This window comes from Micropterus salmoides, unplaced genomic scaffold, assembly GCF_014851395.1.
Source record: "Micropterus salmoides isolate LMB-PRFRI ecotype aquatic unplaced genomic scaffold, ASM1485139v1 Ms_hic_scaffold_2593, whole genome shotgun sequence".
Classification (NCBI taxonomy): Eukaryota; Metazoa; Chordata; class Actinopteri; order Centrarchiformes; family Centrarchidae; genus Micropterus; species Micropterus salmoides.
The window spans coordinates 1-7,272 of record NW_024041810.1 but is presented as its reverse complement, the minus strand read 5'-3'; the positions used below and the strand labels follow the sequence as shown (position 1 = coordinate 7,272).

Here is a 7,272-nt window from a genome sequence, read left to right as displayed (position 1 = left end):
CCTCAGCCTGTGCTGTGGTGTCCATAGAGAAAGCTGTTTTTACATGTCTGTGTTTAAGCTCTTAAGCTTTAGCTCTTCATAGGCTGCTTTTGTAACACAGTGTCTTTGGTTTGGAGAGATTAGTTTTACTCTTGTGTTCCTGTCTATACTTTCACATATCAGGCTTGTTTTACTGGTCATAATAAATGCAAAAGTTACGTTTTTGCATGATTAAAAACAGATAACGTTAATTTTAATTGTTAACAAACAGATATTTTGGACTTGTATTCAGCCAATGGTTTGAAGTGTTTATGAGCTTCAGTGAGTCACTATTAGCCTAAAGCTGTGCAAGCTATCTGTTATTATAAATGGGGGGGAAAGGGCATCACAGAGTAGACATGGCGTTTAGGTCAGTGTAATGCTACAAATTACGAAAGTGTGCCTCTTTTTCTGTCTGAATTTCCAAATTATTTCATCCTCTTCCCTTTCCCAGGTAAAGGAGAGCGCATAAGGCTGCTCTTCAACTACCAATAATATGTTGTACTTGTGGAATATGTTTCTAGGTGGAAATTCTGAGGATTTCTACTGTTCCACTGCCTCAAAGTTCGTAGACACACTTCTCTCCACTGCACTGCCTCAAAGTCGTAGACACACTTCCAATCTCCTCAGTGTGTTGAAGAAGAAATTGGCTCTGCAGGAAGGGAACTTTGCATACTTTTGGCCCACAGGTATGTTTTGCAATTGGTAGAAATTATAGAATAATAAGTTGATGTTGACTCGTCTCTTCTGACACGTATAGAGAGTAGTAAACAGTCAGAAACCCAAAACATCTGTGTATGCACCCTGATGAGTATACTATTGGGATTTGATTGTTGCTCACAAAGCCTAAACAGCAACACTTGTGCCACTTTCAAACAAATATTTTTATTGTTTGCAGTTGCCTCACTATTTAAACACACATCAATGACCAGAGCTATATTTAGGGATCGGATATATTGACATTTGGAATGAGCAACAGAAAGTTTGCTTCTCAAAATACAATGCGCTTGTTAAACAGGTGTATTGGTGACATACTGGCTTTTTACTCACTAAGGTTTTTACCTGCGGCCTCTCTGCTGGCCATTAAGTTGGCTCTGTGTTTGCGTCTATGTGGAGACGCTCAGCCCTGACACAGAAAGCAGGGCACAGGCTTCACCGTGATAACATAATTTATTTGACAGCAAGGTTTCTTTTGTTATGATTTCAACACAGACTTGTTCACAATGTAGTAATGGGGGAGGGTGTACCTCCCTGGACATGTTCATAGCAAGTTTATTGTGTCCTTTCAGAGTTTAAGAAATCAAAGATGTAGGACACATACCATTAACATCACTGGGCATGTGAGAATGTGTAGTATGTGTGTATGTGCAGTCCTTAAGTATTTCTGTATTGTTTTTGTCTCTCTAGCAACTGTTGAAAAGAGGAGGGAGATCATCCTCAGGGCAATTGGTTTCTACCTTATGAAGACCCAAACATCCTCTTTAAAGAACACCCGGTTGGTAATTTCAGTAGTTACTACCTGCATTAAACCAAACGGCTACAGTTGTGGTCAAAAGTTTACATACGCTTGTAAACAACATGTATTTCATGACAGTTAAAACCAAATGCCATCAAATACATGAAAATGAATTGTGATTTTTCCTGAAATAAAGAAACAAAAAACAGACAGCTTGTTACATCCCTGGCTTGTCTAGGGGTGGGGGACTAACAAAGAGATAAATAAACCGAGTGGAAAAACAAAGGATGACCCAAAATGTGTCAAGTTAATGTAATTATTCTAAGTTAGTAACAAAAAGGTGTTTTAACAACTGAAGGTGATCTCTGCTCACATTAGAGACGATATGGGGTTTGTTATGTAAAGTAAATTAATTAAGATATTTAGCGGAAAATATGCAACACAATACAGAGTCTCTACGGCTCCCACCGCGCTGGTGAGGCATATGTGGAGATCGACGCTCCTCATCACACCGGCTTCTAGCTGGTCGTGAACACGGGGCCGATGGCTGCCTCCGCAGAGTCACCAGACGCACGGCGTGAGTAATTAAGATCGGCATCCAGCAGATCACGTCTCGCTACGGACCACACAATAAACCACACAGTAAGTCAACCACACTGTAAGCCACAATAAGTCACACAGTCTAACGCGAGCAACCACGGAAGAGTGAGCCTGAGAGCTCTTCACTGGCTCAGCTTATGTGCCCCACTGATTGCCGCTGATCAGCTCCAGCTGCGGGATTTACGCAGCGCCAGGCTCAGGGCCCAGGTACACACCTGCAGAAAAGAGACAAGCACAACCCACAGACCTCACGGGTCGTAACACAGCTGTTTGAATAACGGCTGCTACTAAACTTTCACATGATCAACAAAATCAATATGCAACTAACGTTAATGATTTTCGCCCGCACACTGTGCAGCACGGTGGCACATAGCTAACGTCCTCTCCTCCTTCACAGGACAGCTACGTGACAGGTGGCAGTAGTGACGGTGAAAATGAGAGCAGAGGAAAATATGAGTGCTACATTTTAGTCTGGCTGTAAATGTACAGTGTAGGTTACAGTTTGTCCGTATTGACATAGATGAGGGGGGCAGAATAATAGAACATAAAATCTAGCAGTAAAAGTAAAGATTTATGGCAGAGCTGTTAGATTGCAGTAGACTGCACGCCCTCCAAATAAAGTGCTTGGTGAGGTATATTAAATAATACACAATTGGATCTAATATTTAATTCACCAGCACTACTTCATCTTGTAATTTTTAAACACATAGCACTGTATCATGCTATTTTTGTTAAATCATTACATAAAGGACACCTGAAATGCAAACATTACTCTTTAGAATTCTGCAAAATCTGTTTGTGATTCATAATTTGTTTTTCTACTTTCTTTCTGTCCTATGTAAAGGATCTGATGCTACAGCCGTTCCGAGGGAGCTTGGACAAGTTATCTTTACAGCATCCGTGTTGAGGGAGGTGATGCTACCGCTCCTCCAGCTGATGTTGGGATAGTCACCGAGGGTGCTGAAGTTCTGCATGACTTGGGAGACATCGCCTCTACACGTGCACTCTTAATAGGTGTAATTATGCACTGAAGCTCAGTTATCCTCAGAACCTTAAAGCCTTCTTTGAGGTACTTCACAAGTGATTCTTTCAACTAGATGCTAGCAAACTCTCAACCAAGGTACAGATGCTCAAGAACAAACTCTATGAATGAGCCATTGATTTGGAGGCTGTGTTCTGTGGAATTGGCAGAATTCTAAGCAGTGCATCATCAAAATTGTTGACAACTAAACATTATTTTGCAAACTTTTCAACACTTTATAGTGCTGATAATTTTACTGTATTATTTTTTTCACCAGTTGCACCAAAATGATATTGATGTGTTGGTGAATAAAGTCCATAACAAAATTCAGTTGAAATGAATTTGTGTGGGACCAGTTGACAAACATTTGATTTGTGTCAATCTAATTTGGAAAAAAATTTTTACTACTCCAAATAAAATATTGAAAGGTAAGCTTAAATATATTGTTGATCAGAAGTTTTTTTAGTTGGATCAATTGACATTCATTGTGTTACTCTTATACAAGTTCATTACATTTTTTTTGCTTTTAACTAACCTAAAACAATTTTGTGGAATCTGTTGAAAAAATAAATATAATTAAAATCAAAGCTTCAGTTTTTTTGAGTGAACCAAGATGGGACAACAAATACACCTTTTATGACCATTTGATTTTGATATATAGCCTAAACACCAGTAAGCTGTGCATCAAGACCTAAAGAGAATAGGTCTTTTTAGCCTCAAATGGCCTATGAAAGTAAACTCCATACATTAATGGGAAAAGTTTGTAGATATATTGGATAATTGCTTGTAATCACTATAAAAGTATGTTTATTCAAAGTAAACTCCATATATTAATGGGAAAAGTTCGTAGATATATTGGATAGTTGCTTGTAATTACTGTCAAATATTGTTTATATAAAGTAATCTCTATAAAAATATGGTTTTGCAAGCTATTATCATGTGATCTTTGTTATTCCACAGTTTAAAAACTAAATAACAGGAAGTTACTATTAATAGATTGGATAATCCCATAAAATAAAAGCCTAAAGCTTTCAAGATACTGTTATTGAGTTTTAAAGCACGGTATTTTAAGGAATTAAATCTAAAAATCTGTACTTTGACAAGGAGTTCTTGTGGATGGAATAGATAATCTTATGAATTTACCAAAGAATACTGTGTAAAAACAGCAGACACTTTTTAACTGTGTAATTTTAAGGTATTTCTGCAATATTTTTCAGTTTATATGCAGATTTATACATTTGTTTAACATTTTACAGACATTTTTTAAATGAGATTTTCTTTTCATTTTACAGCAGTTGGACTGTAAAAATACAGACAATGTTTACAGTAAATATCTGTATTTAAAAACAGAATTATTCTGTAGAATAATTTAAGGTTCTTTACTGTAATTTTACGGTAAGTGTTTGGCAACTTTTGCTGCCAGACTTTTTACCGTTATTTTACGATTGTTTTTTACATTTATTTACCTTAAATTTAAAGTTTCACAGTAAAAAACAGAAAGTTGTCTTAATTTTAAATATGTGAATTTCTTTGTCTTTTTACATAGAATTCAATGTAATTTTACATTCAGGGCAATTAAGCAATCTGTAAAAAAAAGTATAATTTCTTATTATATGAATATACAGATTATAACTTATTTTATGATTAATGTTTTTAATAAAAGTATTTTTCTGTATTTTCTACTAAAATCTATTCTAATACCTGGCGTGCATGGCTGCCTAACTATTACTGTTAACAGCTATATTTAAACCAGGATTAGCAGCTAAACTAGGCAAGATACTTCAAAAAGTAATCAGGTACCTATGAGGTGTTCATTTAAAAACACAATTACATATATACTTTTACTTTTACTGAGCTGGGCTCAGTAAAAGATGCCTTTAAACAAATCCAAATCTTCCACACCCACAGGTCACATATTCTGTAGAAGCAAGAAAGAAACAATATGGTTTAGCAAGGGGCAAGACAACATTTAGGAGGTATTTACTGACCATCAAATAGCGCCATCCTAAAGCCACACGGTTCATCCTTCAACTCTGGAGCGTGTCCTGTATGCTTATCAGTAACTACTTAGCCAGCTAAAAAGACACAACATTGAAATAAAACGTCACTGGTGTTATTAGGCTCGCCACTTTAGCTACAAATGTTCAAACTGAACGAACATATTGAATCACAATTGTCACTTAACTAATCAGCAGCTTTCAGCGGTGGAGCTCCACTCAACGGTGACTGAGAACACCATTGTCAGCTTGTAATTACTTGTTTAAAAGTAGGGTTGTCCCCGACTAACGATTTACGTAGTCGAATCAGAATCGTCAAGTCCTGCCCATAGTCGGCAGATAGTCGAATCCTGTGTGTGTTTTTGTGCAGGGCGATTGCGAGCACGTGGGGGGATTACACATGGTAGTTCCGCTTTAATCTTGAGGAGCTCAGAGCTGCAGCCTCTTTTCCAACAACTTACACTGTAAATTTTCAGCTAAACTGAGGCTTTTTGAAGACCCTTTTACTCTCACTCTCTCTTTCTTGCCTGTCATTCAACGGTCTTGTGCAGACTTTTACGTGCGTTAGTGCTGCGGACAACGGCATGCACGTCGCGGTTCCCCGCGGGTCTATTTCAAGTAGCCGGCTATTTAAAAACTATAAAATATTCTTTATGTGGTTCATCAATGGTGATAAATTATCCGAAAGTCCCGTGAGGTGCGAACAACTCGGCACAACAACGTGAAGCTGGGGCTTGGCCTCTTCAGCAAGAGTTCCTCCACTGCCACTGCACAAATACACGCTATGCTTACACATGTGCACTGACAACCCAAGTTTAGAGTTAGAATTTTGGATTTATTCACGCACTTCAAAAACATTTAGTGAAAGTTTTTATTCTTTTTACAAGTTTATTTACAGCATTAAACATTGAAATGTATATTGTAATAGGCTGTATATTAACTTATTGGGAGAAAACTGGTAGTTCTATGTAAAATCAGACGTTGAGCACCCCCATATAGCCAGAATGGCATGATCCTTGTTTCACTGCGATGCTTCGACTGTGAGATTGACAGTCGAATCAGGCTCCGCCCATCGAAGCATTGACTATTCGGGGTCAGCCCTATTTAAAAGCTAACTAAAAGGCCACAAAAACCTCAGAAATGATCATGAAGTGATAACTTTGCTGTGAGTGTGAATGACGATGCGTTCACTTCGCTTAGAAAATACCTGAACGAGCTATTTTTTTACTTCATTCAAAGATTCGTTGTCACAGTCATCTTTGAATGAAGTAAAAAAATGTTTCAAATCAGCAAAGTGACCCTGGATTTCCAGCATGGTTGAAGTGGATAACTTTCTTCATCAAGGTTTGCATTGTATGAAAAGGTAAAAAATTACACATACATAAAGGTCCTCCATCATGTAGCTGTTTCTGTATACGTTCTGAAAGGGTTCTAAATTTAAAGAGTAACTTAACACCGGATGAAAATGTTTAACTTCTCACATTGCAGCAGTGATGTAGATGTGTACTCCAGGGTGTGTCAGTACATTCTTACATCACTGTTGGGTATGGTTACAGGTGCAAGACAGATCTGTTGCTTTTCATTGTTGATTTAAATCTAAAATATTTATGTGAATACACTGGGTTAATGATAAGGGATTCCTTTATTTAATTAAATTGAATGTGTGGAATATATAATGTAAGAAAAAACAGTCAGTAGCTCCCTTTCTTCATTTAATTTAAATGAGGTATGATATGTTATAAATATGCTAAGCCCATAGACCCTTTAAGTGGCTGGTGTTGTGTAATAAAGGCATGTAATCACACCAGCCTCTGTTGTGACTTGGATGGTGGCTTCACCATTTCTACCAGTGGCGTCATGTATTTTCTGTTAACCATATCACCACACAGGAAAGACGGCCTTGAAAACTCTCAAACGCACACATACAAATTGCTCCGCTGTGTTTTTTTATTGTTGTTTTTTTATACACACTGCACAAGGACAAAACAGTGTCTTCTATCTCATCACTGACACAATGCAGGCAATCACTCCATACCACTTGACTCTGATGGGCTGCCTGTGACTAGACAGCACCCCACACATCAAACAGAAGTGCGATGATTACTAGTTACTCAGCCAGCCAAGTGTGGGCTGTGGAGCTATGATTTGACCCCCAAAAAAAAGCACAATTTAGGGGGAAA

General features: G+C 37.7%; 1 long non-coding RNA gene across 1 annotated transcript; it reads left to right on the top strand.

Moving 5' to 3' along the window:
- Window positions 1-666: 666 nt before the first annotated feature.
- Window positions 667-3,682, top strand: LOC119919170. Its single transcript, XR_005447640.1, has 3 exons — window positions 667-707; window positions 1,426-1,513; window positions 2,919-3,682. It is a non-coding gene; the product is annotated as an uncharacterized LOC119919170 (long non-coding RNA).
- The last annotated feature ends 3,590 nt before the right edge of the window (window positions 3,683-7,272 follow it).